The 15,417-nt window shown below is 35.4% G+C and overlaps 2 protein-coding genes across 2 annotated transcripts in view; one reads left to right on the top strand and one right to left on the bottom strand.

Annotated features, from left to right (window-relative positions):
- Nucleotides 1-15,417, top strand: part of IPO11 (importin 11) — an 820,387-nt gene that overhangs the window by 702,257 nt on the left and 102,713 nt on the right. The gene's annotated exons all lie outside the window — the stretch shown is intronic.
- Nucleotides 1-15,417, bottom strand: part of LOC110257266 (uncharacterized) — an 826,705-nt gene that overhangs the window by 170,206 nt on the left and 641,082 nt on the right. Inside the window, exons 7-9 of the mRNA XM_085002418.1 lie at nt 13,684-13,762; nt 10,914-10,980; nt 7,469-7,627 (exon numbers count right to left, since the gene is read on the bottom strand). The gene's annotated coding sequence lies outside the window, so the exon portion shown is untranslated. The remainder of the gene's footprint in view (nt 1-7,468; nt 7,628-10,913; nt 10,981-13,683; nt 13,763-15,417) is intronic.

The raw sequence follows: 15,417 nt of genomic DNA on the forward strand, positions 1-15,417 counted from the left end.
GTCCTGTGGAGACTGAAAACACCAGCTGACATACTATTAAAGCTAATTTGTTTATGTTAAGAAATAAAGAATAATTATAGACAAAGCTAACAGAGACTGCCATTACTGGCTTAATTATATGCTCCCTGTGACATTTTACAAAGTATTTGCCACTTTGTCCTATGCTGATAGAAGTGGCTCTTGTGATCAGTTGACCATTTCTCTATATTCTCTATTGTGGCAGCTGTTGCTTTAACACATAATCTTAAAGGAAGACTTGCTTTGTTCTGAGGGGGAGACCATGTGTTCCCTTTGTTATTAACGCTTTTCTCCCTAGACAATAATACAGACATCATGTTCCTCCTTGTAATCTTCTCAGGTTGAGAAATGTACTTCTATGGAAGTTAGGTGGTTGACCAACTGTGTTCAGTTGGTCCCCTTGCTCATCATTCTAATGCTAAATATACTCATGGTTAAACTGCTTCAAGTTTTAATGAGCAGAGACGCTTCAAGTTGTGTCAACTAATGAAGGGCTCTCATGGCCTCTGTTTACTCATGGCTTCTCTTCTGCACTATCCTCTCTAGGTATATAAGTATTAGGGACATGCCAGCTGCCACCAACTTCTAATTGTCTCTAAAGTTTGAATGTTCCAAATCCCCAACATGAGATGTTAATGGGTTGGTTAGACACTGTGGACCCTGTTGGGTAAATCTGTCATGGCAAATCACTCTGGTGCTACTGGCCATAAAGAGATTGGTTACCTATGGGAGAGGCATAGGTCTGTATTCTACTTTTCAGGATGGTTGGATCACATAGTCTACCTTTTAAGGAGCTCTGAAAATGCACATAGAGAATAATAGACTTAGTATGCACAGAATGTAAAATCCTGCATCATAAAGAAGAGCTTCCATGATTGTGTTCCGTGTTTTAGATACTGAACTAAGTATATTATATATTTGAAATGTACCAATCTCATAACAGGACAAAATATTATTATAAACAAGTAAGTTTAGCCTCAGAAGGGTTAAATAGTGTGCCAAATAGTATAATACCAGCAAGTGATAGAGGCAGGAATTAAACTACATTATAGGGAGTTATAATCCTAATTTTCTTGCCTATCACATCATTCTGTGTCTGAGGTTATGGCAAAAAATAGAGCTAAGAGGAGTTGGCGGTGCTTTTGCTACCAGTTTGCTAGATGTATCACTCAGTCTTTTTAATACATAAGTACTCTTATCTGGAAGAGTTTACTGGGGTCAGACAATGATAGTGTTCTTTAAAAGAGAAAAACGATACTATTCTTTAAAACAATCCATATGAGGATTGAATGAGAGATTTATATAAAGGTTTTAATATAGTTCTTGGCACAGAATAGGCCCTCAGTGCATTATTACTGTTGGGCTGTCAATCTACTGCTTCCAGGTAAAATTCCATGATGCATAGATACATGCCTTTCCAAAGGCAAAACACAGATGCAGCCATTGAAACTCTCATTTCCAGTGGATTATGTTTGTTTTATCATTGATCATTTCTCTTTCTCCCCTCTCTTTAGGTTTATGTAGCTAAGTTGTGCACCTTTCCCAAGAATGACATTATCACTCGGGTAAAGGAGAAGGAACTCTATAAAGTGCTGAAAGGACTTTTATCCTTAAGTGTTTGCTCAAACAAAAATGATAAAACAAGCTGATTATGTGATGGGAGGATAAAATTAAATCATTAACTTTGTATTCATCCAACCAGTATTGGTTAACTTGCCATGTACTAGATGCTGGGGACACATTCATATACTAATGTGTACTCTTGTTTTACTATGAAGTCTATTATGATGAAGAGAATCTTCAGCTTAGCTTAAAAGTAAGCTGACATGTTGGTTTATTATTTCTAACTCATCATTTTTATACAGGGTCCCTACACAGGGACTCATCATCAGTGATTCACAAATTGAAAATTCTATAACATACAGTAGTATATTGTGGTGATTTGTAGTATCTCTTCCTACCAGCTGCAAGAAAAAATATAAGCAATAAATATGCTCATATGAGAAACAAAAAAAGTACATAAAAATTAAGAGCCATACATACCAAGTACTAACTTGGTTATTTTCACATTTTGAGGACTATAGGTAATTAATATAAATGAACATTTTTTTGTTCTTATTTTTTATGTTTCTAGTTCCATGGGGTTAGTCTTTTTTAAAAAGGGATATAATTAAAGCCTGAGGAACTGGACAACATATTCATCCAAGAATTATAGATCTTCAGAATATGTTAAAAATCAACACAATTCAACTTTGAGATATTACTGCCTTGCTACTTAAAAAATGAGCATATTTTTTTTTTGAAACATGCTCAGGAAAACTCTTTTTTTTTGTGAAAGCAGTTCTGCTGCTTATCTTTAAAAAGTACATTTTGGTTTTGATATTAAGGTTTGACCTAGTTGTTTTCTATTTAAAATGGAAAACTGAATCAAACCTTGGTTTGCATCAAATAATCCAATATGTTTTCATGTAGCTAGAACTGAGATTTACATCAGTGAGAATGTATTCACAAAGGGCGATTTTGATTAAGGCCCAAGAAGAAAAGAACTTCATGATTTCGTGTGTGTGTGTGTGTGTGTGTATGTGTGTGTGTGCGTATACTTACTGAAATTTGCATTAAAAATTTTGCATTAAAATTCATTAACTCCTATGTTTTTATTTCTTAAATTTTGTTTCTTAAAATGCAAGGGATTCCATAATCATGGGAGCTCTCTTTTTATGTAGGAAAGTAGAAACAAATAGTATGGATATAGCAACAGGTTAGGTTTGAAGCAGTCACTTTATTTCTGGACAAGGAGACAATGCCCAAGGAGAAATGAAGTATCATCACTGCTACCACATACAACACCATGTTTCCTGGCTCCCTTAGGAGATAATTAAAAAGGGCAAAGGAAGTCTTTAAATAATGGAGGCTCTTTTCCGCATATCAACTGGAAACCTTATTTTACTTGTGTCCAGCAGTTGTGCTTATGAATGAAAAGAGGCAGTTTTTTGATCAAAGCAATCACCTTCGAATTGATATTGAAATGACATAACTGTTATACAGAAGACACTGAATTGACAAGAAACTCTCATCTCCTGCCTGCCACCAGTGTCCCTGGAACTGGGTGAATAAAGGTGGCTGGTGGTAAGGGCAGGGAGAGAGGAGTGGGAGAGCCTCATCATTCATTATGCAGACTTTCATATATTCCTTTTTCTTGTTAGGGACCTTTTCTCCACACTCACCTATGCTGTTGTCACTAAATTTGGAGCTTCCATAGTTGTCCAGACTACATCTAATCATTTCCTTCAGGGTTGGGAAAGGATAGTTGCTTCTTTCTTTGGAGAGGGCTGAGGGGACCTGAAGTTTAACTAGATTTTCAAATAATATTTGATAACTGCTCTTTGTGTCATCTGATTTCTATATGCCTGTTGGATCCAGTTGTAAGCTTCTCTGGGGTTCTATAGGATGAACTGGCTTGCTTCTTCTTAAATACAGCTGTAGACAGTACAAATTTACCCAAGTCAATTATTCTTTTTGTCTTGTCCGCCTTGCAAAATTTTGGTGACCTCTCTTGTCTGTTATCTACTCTCTAGTTTGTTTTCCTTTGAGATTTATACTTTTAGTTCCTTGACTGTAATTTGAGTGAAGTTTCTGAAATGAGCATAGATAATAGTTCATATACAATTTACTATATTTAACAAAGTATCTCTTATGGTTTATATTGCACTTTAATGGAAACATCTACTTGGCTTCTAGAGAATTAGCTCTGATTACAGTATCAGAATTCTATAGTTGTGCTTCTTGTCTTGAGACATATTTTCACTTGTCTTGAGTTACATTTTGACTGAATAGCTTTCAAGTGTGCCCAAGTCACTTTCAGCTCAGTTCCTCCCAACTGGCTATTGATGAGACTAACATTACCACCCTCTATTGTCAAGGATGCCATTCTTCTGTCTAAATAGGCCAGTTCCAACCATTCCTCAAGTCAAATGGCAGAACTATTTGTGTGTTACTCACTCTCTTTGTTCAGTTCAAGTCATGAAATGGCATAGAAACACATTTCCTACCCAGTGAGGATTGGCAGTTGCCCCAGTTTTACAAGACATCAATGGAACTGGAAAGGGGAAAGTAGTTCTATAGTGCAGCCCACTTTGTGGAGGTGTAGTAATGCAGAGAGAGTAATGGAAAGATATAAAGTTAGGTTTCCTTCAATTTTTGGAAGTGTGGCTCCACAGTCAACTTTTCTAAGTTGTTTTCTGCCTTGTTATATACTCATACATCCCTTTCTTATTCTAAACAAGCATTACCTAAAATCATTTAGAATGTTATGTATATGTGTATGTGTATATGTATATACATACATACATAACATACATATATACAATGGCATGTGGACTAGCCCAAAGCACACATGGAGGTCTTTAATATACCCTTTTTTGCTTTGCTATTGGTGGTACTGGGCTCTTTGGATGTATAGAGCTGCTGTCTATATTTTACACTTTTCATTTCTTCCAAAGGCAGACATTAACCTTTACATAATGTATTTATAATGTCCTGACATCACGGGTGACAATTCAAGATAATTATTGAACTATTGGGAGGCAGAGATCAATGGTTTTAGTGTTTATAACATGGACAAACACACAAAGTGAAAAATATTCTGGAAGGTTATTATGAGAAAGGACTATGTAGGGGGTAAGAAAGAATATTCTCACCACAAAGAGGCAAAGCCCAGGTGCTCCTTGAATTCAAGGACTGTGTATAATTTATTCTTGTATCTGTGAAAACTTTGAACATAATAGATGCTCAGTAAATAATTAATGAAAAATATAATAAAAATATTAGCGAGGTGGATCCTTCCTGTCAGAGCTTCTTCCTGAGCCTAGCCTTACAGGAGCTCAGGTAAAGCTCATGAAAGGATGACAGTTTTGGCATAGAGCACAGGATGGTGACTTAGGTCTTTCTGGTGTTACTCTCTGATGAATTCTAGGCCCCTGGTAGTCATCCATAAGGAAACTTTCTGTTGTGCTGTCAGCAATTTTTAGAGACTCAAGAAAATAAACAGATAAATTGTCTTTGCCTAGCTCTATATCAGATTAAACCTGGAGGTGCAATTCTCGCAGGAAGTAAGTGAAATGCTCTGACCTCTGCTCTTAAAAATCAAGAATGAGGATCATCTCTTCACTGGAGTCCCATGACACTCAGGGAGGTGAGAACATAGGTAGCAGCAGTATCTTTTATTGAGAACAAACCCAGTTCTTTATCCTATCCACAGTCAGCATGATTTTGTTCAGAGTATGCTAGCAGGTCGTGTGTAAACACAATTTCATCCACATCAGCTCTGAGTGGGGACTTATTTGTGGAACCAGAAGTCATTTTGCTTTCAGCCCAAACCGTCTCCCTTTTTTTTTTTTTTTAAACAAAACGAAACAAAACTATTATTGTTGCTACTCTCTTACTATTTAGATGAAAATGTTCATGATTAATTTTATGCTAACAGAACCATAATTTCATTAATGGTATATTATCCAGAATCTCTTTACCATTTCCTCCTCCATTTGCTCACACATAAAATAAGGGTGATAGATAATCCATTCATAGTCAAATAGGACTCTCAAAAAGAAAAATGTAAATTATACTGACATTATATTTTTTAACAAGTTTGTAGCATAGTGTGTGATTTAATGGTTACATTTTCTAATTGTATAAAAAAATCCAGAAGTTACTTCTCTCCCATCACTTTTTTATCTAAAATAATTTAAGTAGGGGATGTGTCCCTTTTCAAATACTTGAGCAAATTTTAATTAGCAGAGCTAAATTAGATGAGTGAAGATGAACTGGAAAGAAAAGATTGCCTAGGAAATTTTCTTAAGAAACCAAAACTTGAGAAATAATCTCCCGGCAGCAATTCGTAGACCTATCTAGCAGACAAAACTTACTTACTTGGTATTATCTCTCCCCCTGTGGCCCTTAAGTCAAATGTCACATTCACAGCCTTTCATGGTGTTCTTTCTCTATTTTAAGTTTGACTTAGTCATTCTGTGACATTCTAACACCACAGAACAAAGCCTTCTAATGTCTTCATAGTAGTTAACCAAGAAATGAAGTGACAATTTAACCAAAACAGAAGAATGTGTATTCATACAGACAGATGGACAATATATATATTTGTGTAGAAATCAATTAAGGCTAGTGAGAATTTCAGAGTCTGTTTCAGATTCTTAAAAGCCTTTTTTTAAACAGCTCTAATGACTTTTATTGCAGCTCTGGTTGCTTTCCTCATTTTGAATTGTGCATTTCAGGCAGATCTCTTTCCTACATGCATCCCTGTAGTTCCATTTTATAATCAAAGGATGGCTTTCGGTTATAGATGCCTGGTGATAGGCTCCTTGGAAATTACCTAACCTTCCAAATACAGATGAATTCCTAAAATAATTCATGGACTTGTAAATGCATGTGTTTGACATATTAACTGATAATGGAAAGCACCCACATACACTAGAGCAGAGGACTTGCTCTGACTTCATGGATGTCAAAATAGAAGGCAAAAGATATAGTAGCTTGGTCTTCATTTCAGCAACTTGCTTGTAGCTCCAAGGAGATAGGCTCCTTATCACTGTGTGTAATACAGCATGTAAAGAGGCAAGAGAATGGGAAGAATCTTCTTTTAAATGCTGACTAATAGCTCTCCTTTTTTCACCATAATTTTGTGAAAAATGGAGGATTTTTGTTTTTCTTTAGAGCATAAAGTGCCCTCTATTTGTCTTGTTACTAGGTTTCCCTGCTCCCATTACTTGGAGTGGTAATACATATTTTACCAGCCATTAACAGTGCTTCTGGGCAAATGCTTTAGAAATACAGGTTGGCAAAGTTAGTAATTAAAAATGGAATCTCTGACCTTATAGCATGCATCTATTTCAGTTTCGGGTTAAGCAAAAGAGAGCTGTCAGGGTTACTATGCACCTCTTTCTTTGTTCCTCTGGTTTCTGAGATAGCTTTTTACAGTGAAGAGAAAAATTGCTTAGATTTCTTTTACCATTTTCTTATTTTCTTCCCTGTTTATGTAAGGAGAATGAAGTGGAAATATAATAGTACAAGCATTGTTAAGAGAAGATTCTCTTTTATACTTTTATTGTTTAAAATATTTATGCCTAGTCTCTAGAGCATATATGTCGCACATTTTATTCCTACAGTATGACATTGAGTGTCATGCATTCTTACTAAATATTTGCTCAGTGATAAACAAAATGATGATTACAGAGAATCTGCTTGTAAAGACTGACCCACATTAAGAATCCTATTGTTCTCATCTTTAGATTTTTCTTCCTTCTTCAACATTGCAACTAAAACAAAGCTCTTAGACTTCTGCGAATATATCTTGTTCTTTCCTGCTTCTGTTTTCTTCTTCTTTTACTTATAATTGTCTTTTCTGGGGGTCTATAATTCCTACTTTTTCTTCAAGACTCACCTCATAAATTCCTTCTTTCCATCAAGGCTTGTAATCAGATCGTCTTGGTCTTCCTTCTTTTAGCTTCACAGAGAAGCTATGGTATAAGAAGAGCCAGTTTTGGCTGAGGAAGTTCTTCATGGGTCATTGAGGGTACTCTGGATTCCATGTGGGGCTGTGCTGTAGGAAGACAGTGACCAGAGTGTGAAAATAATCATCTGTAAGGTACAATATCCATCAGGATCAAAAGAAATACTTTATTGAAGTATAATTGCTATACCCTAAGTTTCAACCACTGCTGGTGTACAATTCAATGAGTTTTAAACATTTGTAGAGTTGGGTAACCATCAATACAGGTTTAGACTGTTTCTATCACCCCAAAGATCCCACCTGTCAATTTATACTTAAGCCCCATTCTCACTTCCAGCCCCAGTCAGCCACAGAGCTTTCTGTTGTATGAGATTTGCCTTTATGAATATTTCCATGTAAAGGGAACAATATAATATGTCTTTTTTCACTCAGCTTAATGTTTTTGAGGTTTATTCATGCTGCACTACAGTTCATTTTAATTGATGAATAGTATTCTATAGAACTGATACATCACATTTTGTTTATCTATTCATCAGTTGATGAATAGTTGAATTATTTCCAGTTTGGTGCTATAACAAATAATGCTACCAAGAACATATGTATATAAATATTTATGTGGACATGTTTTCATTTCTTCTGGGTATATACCTAGGTTTGGAATTGCTGGCTTGTATGGTAAGTTAAGGTTTAGCTTTAAGAAAATGCCCATACTAATTGTTTTTTGCTGTGTAAAAACAAACTGCAAACTAAGTAGCTAAAACAATGTATATCTATTACCCCACAGATGATAGGGTCAGGAGTTCCAACTTGTTTTAGTTCGGTCCTTTGGCTCAGGGTCTCTTATAAGGCTGCATCAGGGTACTAACTTTGGTGTTATCTCAAATCTCAATTGGGGAAAAATCTATATCCAAGCCCCTGTGGTTCTTGGTGGAATATATTTCCTTATGGGCTGGTAGACTGATGGCCTCAATTTCTTGTTGTTTGTCTGCCAGAGGCTATTTTCACTTCCTTGCCATGTGGGCCTCTCTGTAGGACAGCTTACTTCATCAAACTCAGCAAGGGAAAGAGACTGCTAGCAAGAGAGTAGTTAAAATTGTGCAAAATATATCATGAAAGTAATATTTGTTTGCCATACCTACTGGTTAGAAGCAAGCCTCCTGTATTACCCAGAATCAAGGGGAGGTGATTACAAAAGAATTGACAACTAGGAGGTGGGAATTTTTGGGGACCATTTTAGCATCTGTCTGCCATACTGCCAAATTGTTTTCTAAAGTGCTTCTAACATCTGACACTACCACCAACAAAGCATGAGGGTCCTAGTTTCTCCTCATTCTCACTAGCACTTGTTACAGTCTGTTTTTTTATTGTGGCCATTCTAGTGGGTGTGAAGAATTATCTCATTGTACCCTTAATTGTACTTCCTTAATAATTGTATGTTCATATGCTTATTTGCCATTATTATACCTTCTTTGATGAAATGTCTTCAACTTTTCTCCCATTTTTCCAATTGGTTGTCTTACAATTATTTAGTTGTTAGGGTTTTTTTTTTTAATATATTTTGGATAAAAGCTCTTTGTCAGATATGTGATTTGCAGATAGTTTCTTCTAGGCCTTGTTTTTTATTTTTTGGGTTTTTGGTTTGTTTTGTGCATGTATGAACAATTTATTTTTAAAATATAGTTGATTTAAAATGTTGTGTTAATTTCTGCTGTACAGCAAAGTGACTGTTTTCTATTTTCTTGATATATTTTGAAGTGTGAGTTTTTTTCAATTTTGATGGAATTCATTTATTATATTTTGGCCTTATATCTAAGAGCTTTTTGTCTAATTTAAGTTCTCAATGATTTTTCTGTGATGTTTTCTTCTAATCACTTTGTAGTTTTAGATCTTACACTTAGGGGTATAACACAGGCTGGTATTTGTGTATGGTAAAATATAGCGGTGTATATTCATTCCTGATCCTGCTAGTTTGTGTCTCTTTCTTTTGTTATTCTATCTAAAAATGTGTTAACTTTTTATCATCTTTCCAAAAGTAAATTAGTTTCCTTGATGTTTTTATCTACTCTTGTCCTTTTTCTATTTAATTTATTTGGTCTCTAATCTTTATTGCTTCTTTTTTTCTATTTACTTTGAGTTCAATTTTTTGTTCTTTTTGTAGTTTCTTAAAGGAGACCTTAGGTTATTGACTTCTGATAGTTCTGCTTTCCTATATAGGGAGTTCTACATATTTCTCTAAGCTCTGCTTTGGTTGCATAATGCAAATTTTTAATCTGTTGTGTTATTTTAGGTTAATTCAAAAATATTTTCTAATTCTACATGTGATTTCATCAAAATAATTTCTAAATATTTAGATATTTCCCCAAATTCTTCATATTGCTTGCTTCCAATTCTGTTGTGATTGCAGAATGTACTTTGGATTTATTATTATTATTATTATTATTACTATTATTTTTGGTTTGATTTTTAGAGCCACAGCTTGGCATATGGAAGTTCCCAGTCTAGGGGTTGAATTGGAGCTGTAGACGCCAGCTAGCCATAGCCACAGCAACGCCAGACCTGAGGCTCATCTGCAACCTACACCACAGCTCACAGCAACGCTGAATCCTTAGTGCCCTGAGCAAGACCAGGGATCAAACCCTCGTCTTCATGGATACTAGTTAGGTTCGTTTCTGCTGAGCCACAGTGGAAACTCCCCCAATCATTTTAAATAGTACAGATCTTATTGTATTATGGAGTATCATATGGTCTATTCCAGAAAGTTTCATGTTCTCTGAAAAGAATGTGTATTTTGCTCTTATGTGTAGTGTTCTATAGATTTGTTAGTTCAAGTTAAGTGATAATGTTTTTCATGACTTTTTTATCCTTGTTGGTTTTCTATCTTTCTGTTCTATCATTTATTGAGACTCAAGTAGGTATTAAAGTTTTAAACTGTTGTTGGGTTACCCATTTTTTATTTTAATTATATCAATTTTTGTTTCATGTATTTTGGGATTCTCTTGTTAGGCATGTATGTTTTCATATTATTACATTTCCATAGTGAAATAGTACTTTATCACTAAAATGGCCATCTTTGTCTTTAGTAGTATTTTTGTCTTAAAGGTTATTTTGTCAGATATTAGTGTAATATTCCAGCTTTGTTACAGTTACAATTTGTGTTGTATATTTTTGCTATCCTTTACTTTCAACCAATTTGACAAAATCCAATACTCTTTCATGATAAAAATACTCAATAAACTAGGAATAGAAGTAACTTCCTCAACCTGATAAAAGAAAACTATGGGGGGGGGGGGGACAAAAAGCTAGTATCATCCCTAATACTTTTTGACTAGATGTTTTCTTCTAAGACCAGTAACAAGACAAAGATGCCTGTACTCACCACTTTGATTCAGCTTTGTCGTAGAGGGTCCAGCCAGGGCACTTAGGTTTTAAAATGAAAAAGGCATCTAATTTGGAAAGAAAGAAGTTAAATTATTTCTATTTGTAGATGTTATAATTGTATATATATAAAAAAACCTACAGAATAACTAAAAAATGTTAGAACTAATAAACAGGTTCAGCAGATTTGCAGGATACAAGATCAGTATACAAAGTTTATGGCATTTCTTTAGATGTGTAAGAGCTTTCCAAAATGAACAATTCTAAATCCATTTACAATAACATCAAAAAATAGGAATAATGTAAAAAATAAGTATAAAATCTATACTCTTAAAAAAGTACAAAATACTCTTGGAAGAAATTTCAGAAGCTCAAAATAATTGGGATAATATATTAATGGATTATAAAACTTAAGCATTGTTAGGATGAAAATGCTACCCAAACTGAACTACAGATTCAGCAACACTTATAATCAGAATCCCAGCTGACATCTTTGAAGATATTAACCATGTAATTCTTCAAATTCATATGGACTATCAGGGACTCAAAATAGCCAGAACAATCTTAATGAAGGAGAACAAAGTTAAAGTACTTTCACTTCCCAATTTCAAAACTAACTGCAAAGCTAAATGATTGTATTGGCATAAGGATATACATTGATGAAATAAAATTGAGAGTCCAGAAATAAACCATATATCTATGATCAACCACCCCCAAAAACTTAATCCTTTACCTTACGCTACATACAAAAAGTACAAAATGAATCAAAGACCTAAATATAATATAGAATGATAGCAACTATGCAACTAGGTATATACCAAAGAGAAAAGTTTTACATACAAAAACTTTAGGTTTATGTCATTTAAACTTTAAATGAATGTTTATAGCAGTACTATTCATAATAACCAAAATATGAGTTAATCCACAAGTATATCAACTGATGAATGGCTAAACATGTTATCCATAAAATTGAATATTATTTGATTGTAAAAGAGGGAAGACATTCATGGATCAGTGTGGATAATTTCCCCTAAGATAAACATGGATGAGCCTTGCAAAAATTATGCTAAGTGAAAGAAGCCAGTTGTACAAAAAATATATTATGCTATTTCATCTATATGAACTATCCCGAATAGGCAAATCTGTAGAAAGTAGGTGAGTCATTGCTTGGGATAAGAAGGTAGAGTCACAATAGGGGGTGATATATCTAAATAGTACAGCATTTCTTTTTTTGTGATTTTTATTGTTTCATTATAGTTGATTTACAGTGTTGTGTTAATTTTCTACTGTACAGCAAAGTGACGCAGCCACACATATGTATATACATTCTTTTTCTCACATTATCCTTCATCATGCTCTATCACAAGTGACTAGATATAGTTCCCTGTGCTATACAGCAGATCTCATTGCCCATCCATTCAAATGCAATAGTTTGCATCTATTAATCCCAGATTCCTGGCCCCTCCCACTCCCTCCCCCTCCCTCCCCCTCCCCCTTAGTACAGCATTTCTTTTTGAGGGATTGAAAATGTTCTAAAATAGACTGTGGTGATGGTTGCACATATTTATGAATATACGAAAACCCATTGAATTATACACTTGAAGTGGGTGAATTATACATTACGTGTACTATATCTTATTAAAACTATTAAGGAGTTCTTTATACCTGGTTTCCTTAGTTTATTTGAATATATTTATTGTTACCTTAAAGGCTTTGCCAAATCCAACATTTTATGCACACTTTCCTATTTATTTTCATGTCTCTCATAATTCTGATTGGAAAATGAATATTCTAGATAATAGAGCAACTCTAGATTCTCTTAAATTTTCTTTTGTTTAGTTACTTGCTTGAACAAAATCTGCATAGCTTGTTTCTCCCTATGCATCTCTTAATGACTCTGCTCAAGAAAGATTAGTTCCTTTTTTTATTATAAAACCTAGTTTCCCAGTGGTCACTCCTGTGTTATTATAACTCAGCCAATGAGTAAATCGAGGTTTTACTCAAACATCTTGAGACAGTAACCTTCTGCATTTGGCTTGGCAAATGTATTCAGATCTTGCTTTTGGTTTTCCATCGGGTCCTCTTGTACTTGTCTGCATGTGCACATGGCATCATGCTCAACCAGGGATAAGTGGATGACTAGGACCCTCTCTGGCCTCTTCTGTGCACTCACAGCCTTGTACATGAGCACAGCTTTGCACACCTTCAAGGATGTGTGGATACTTACCAAGGTTCCCTGTATGTAGCCCATTCTTAAATATCCCTGTTGAATATCTGGTTAGTCTGCCATTCTATCGCTTGCTGCAAAGGGAGCTGCAACCTCAATTTAGCCGTGAAGTTGGCTTTCCGTGTCTGCTATTAAAATTGCCACTGCTTATAACCATGTGCCTGAATGTGGAGTTTTTCTACTTTCTGCTCCAAACCTAGTGAGCCTGGTCGTGAAGCTGCTGGTTCTCACGACTTGCCCTCTCATTATAGAACTATGTCAGTGACCAACCTGGGGCAGGGTTATTGGAGAAGATTTGGGCAAGAAGGCTATATATAGACCATAGCTCCTTTGGCCAAAAGTTTAGTAATTCTTCCTTGAATAAGTGCTTTTCTATTTTTTCTAAGGCTTTAGTTGATTTTCAGAGTCTTGAAATGGTTGTGACAGTTTTGTCAAGCTTTATTGTTGCTGTTTGGAGAAAGGAGTTGCCAAGCTCCTTTCTTTGTGCTAATCATACTTGGCTTCCACAGTCTTGCAGAGAATGGCTATTCAGAAAGTTACTTACTGTGGATCTCAACTTTTAGCAGCACAGAAAATAGACGGAAGTTTAGGATTTCATCCTTTTTTCCCTGCTCCACTGGTCTCTAGAAAAGAAAGGAGGTTAATACAAAGATAAAGTATTCCATAGTTTCGCATTATTTTTCTCCCACTACTTTGTAAGTTCTGCCTTCTTCCCCAGAGTTTTGTAGTTTATTGTGAAGTGAATTCCTAGAATATAATTCCCATTGGAGACATCTTCTTTTCACTTATAAGTAACAAATTTCAGAGTTTTAGCAATGTTTTGGGGATCAACTTAGAAAAATATTCTTGTAAAACTGAAGTACATTGTATCTAAAGGCAGCACAGAAAAGGTATTGCCATATAGCAGTAAAAAGTTTTACTAGCTGCATAATTCCTCTTGGAGATCCTTTCTTATCCCTCTCCAGTGGCACTTTGAACATTCTGTCTCATCTTGCTGTTATCTGCATAAGGTTTGGAGCTTTTTGAGGAGCTGTGTCTTCTTGCCACTGTATCCCTAACATAGCTATTGGAATAAAGCAGATGATCAATAAGTATCACTTTACAAACTCCTGGGAAATAGGACAAAAACCTATGTTGAAACTTTAGTATTGTCTTTATCAGGAATTAATTTCTGCCACTTTTCCTGGTCTCTGGCAACTGGAGCAAAATTAGCAAATATTTAATGGACATTTAACAAACAATATAATTTCAATTCTCAGGTATATATCTTTGTTTTCTAAATGTAGCTACTATGGCCATATGGCGCCGTTATTAAGATGCCCATTTTTCCAGAAAAATCAAGCCTATTCAATTTTTGTCAATTTCATGTCGAGAAAATGACAATCCTTTATTTTTTAAAATGATGATAAAATAAGCTAAGTACAAACACAAACTTACAAAGAATGATGTTAAGTCAATAAAAGACTGATGGCTACTCCTTGTCATGGTCTGTGCATGTGGATTGGAAAAGAATTTCTGGACTCATATTGGGGTGAAGAGTGTGTTGAACATGGCGAGGTGGAAGGAAAGTAGAGTTTATTGAGATAGGAGACAGTGCAAGCACAGTGGAACCACTTTCTGATGATCAGGGAGAGCTGACAGCAAACACGCAGTCATGTCTGTTTTTATAACCCAGGGAGAAGAAAGGTCTAGGGGTACACCTGCTGACCTGCAGATTTGTTGGGGAAAGAGTGGTCTTGGGATACAGTTACTGGTTGGTTGGGGTTGTTTGTGTGAGGCCTAATGGGGCCAGGGTGAGGAGTGAGCCACATACCTTTCCTAGTACGAGCAGAAGGGAATAGGCCAGCTTTGTTAAAGGTGGGGGAAGGAGCATTACAATGAGACTGGGTGGGATGATGGATGATAAGGGTCTGGTAATTGTTGTCTCAGCCAGAGGTTTTGAGTTCCATCTCCTTGAAGGGGCCTTGAGGTCCAACACTGCTCTTTCATTTTTATTTCAGGTTGTAATTTACTTTACAATTTAAGGACTTAATTGAATATGGAAGTCAGCTAACATCTTACATTTTATAGAGGATTATGCAAAATGCCACATGTTTGAGAGCCAGCATAACTCATGCTGGTGGATCCTCCAAAGTAAATCTTTTTTGAGAGGCTATACCTGCACTGGTAAAATGGTAAAATATTAATAGCACATTCTAGTAGCAATGCTTTCCATTAGTTCTCTGAGAGAAATTAAGGATGACTGCGATTTTTGGAGGATCTATGTTACAAAGATACC

Source organism: Sus scrofa, chromosome 16 (genome assembly GCF_054392235.1).
Source record: "Sus scrofa isolate SSC_HxYL_T2T_F1_AM1 chromosome 16, Sscrofa_HxYL_maternal_Yorkshire_Landrace_v2.0, whole genome shotgun sequence".
Taxonomy (NCBI): domain Eukaryota; kingdom Metazoa; phylum Chordata; class Mammalia; order Artiodactyla; family Suidae; genus Sus; species Sus scrofa.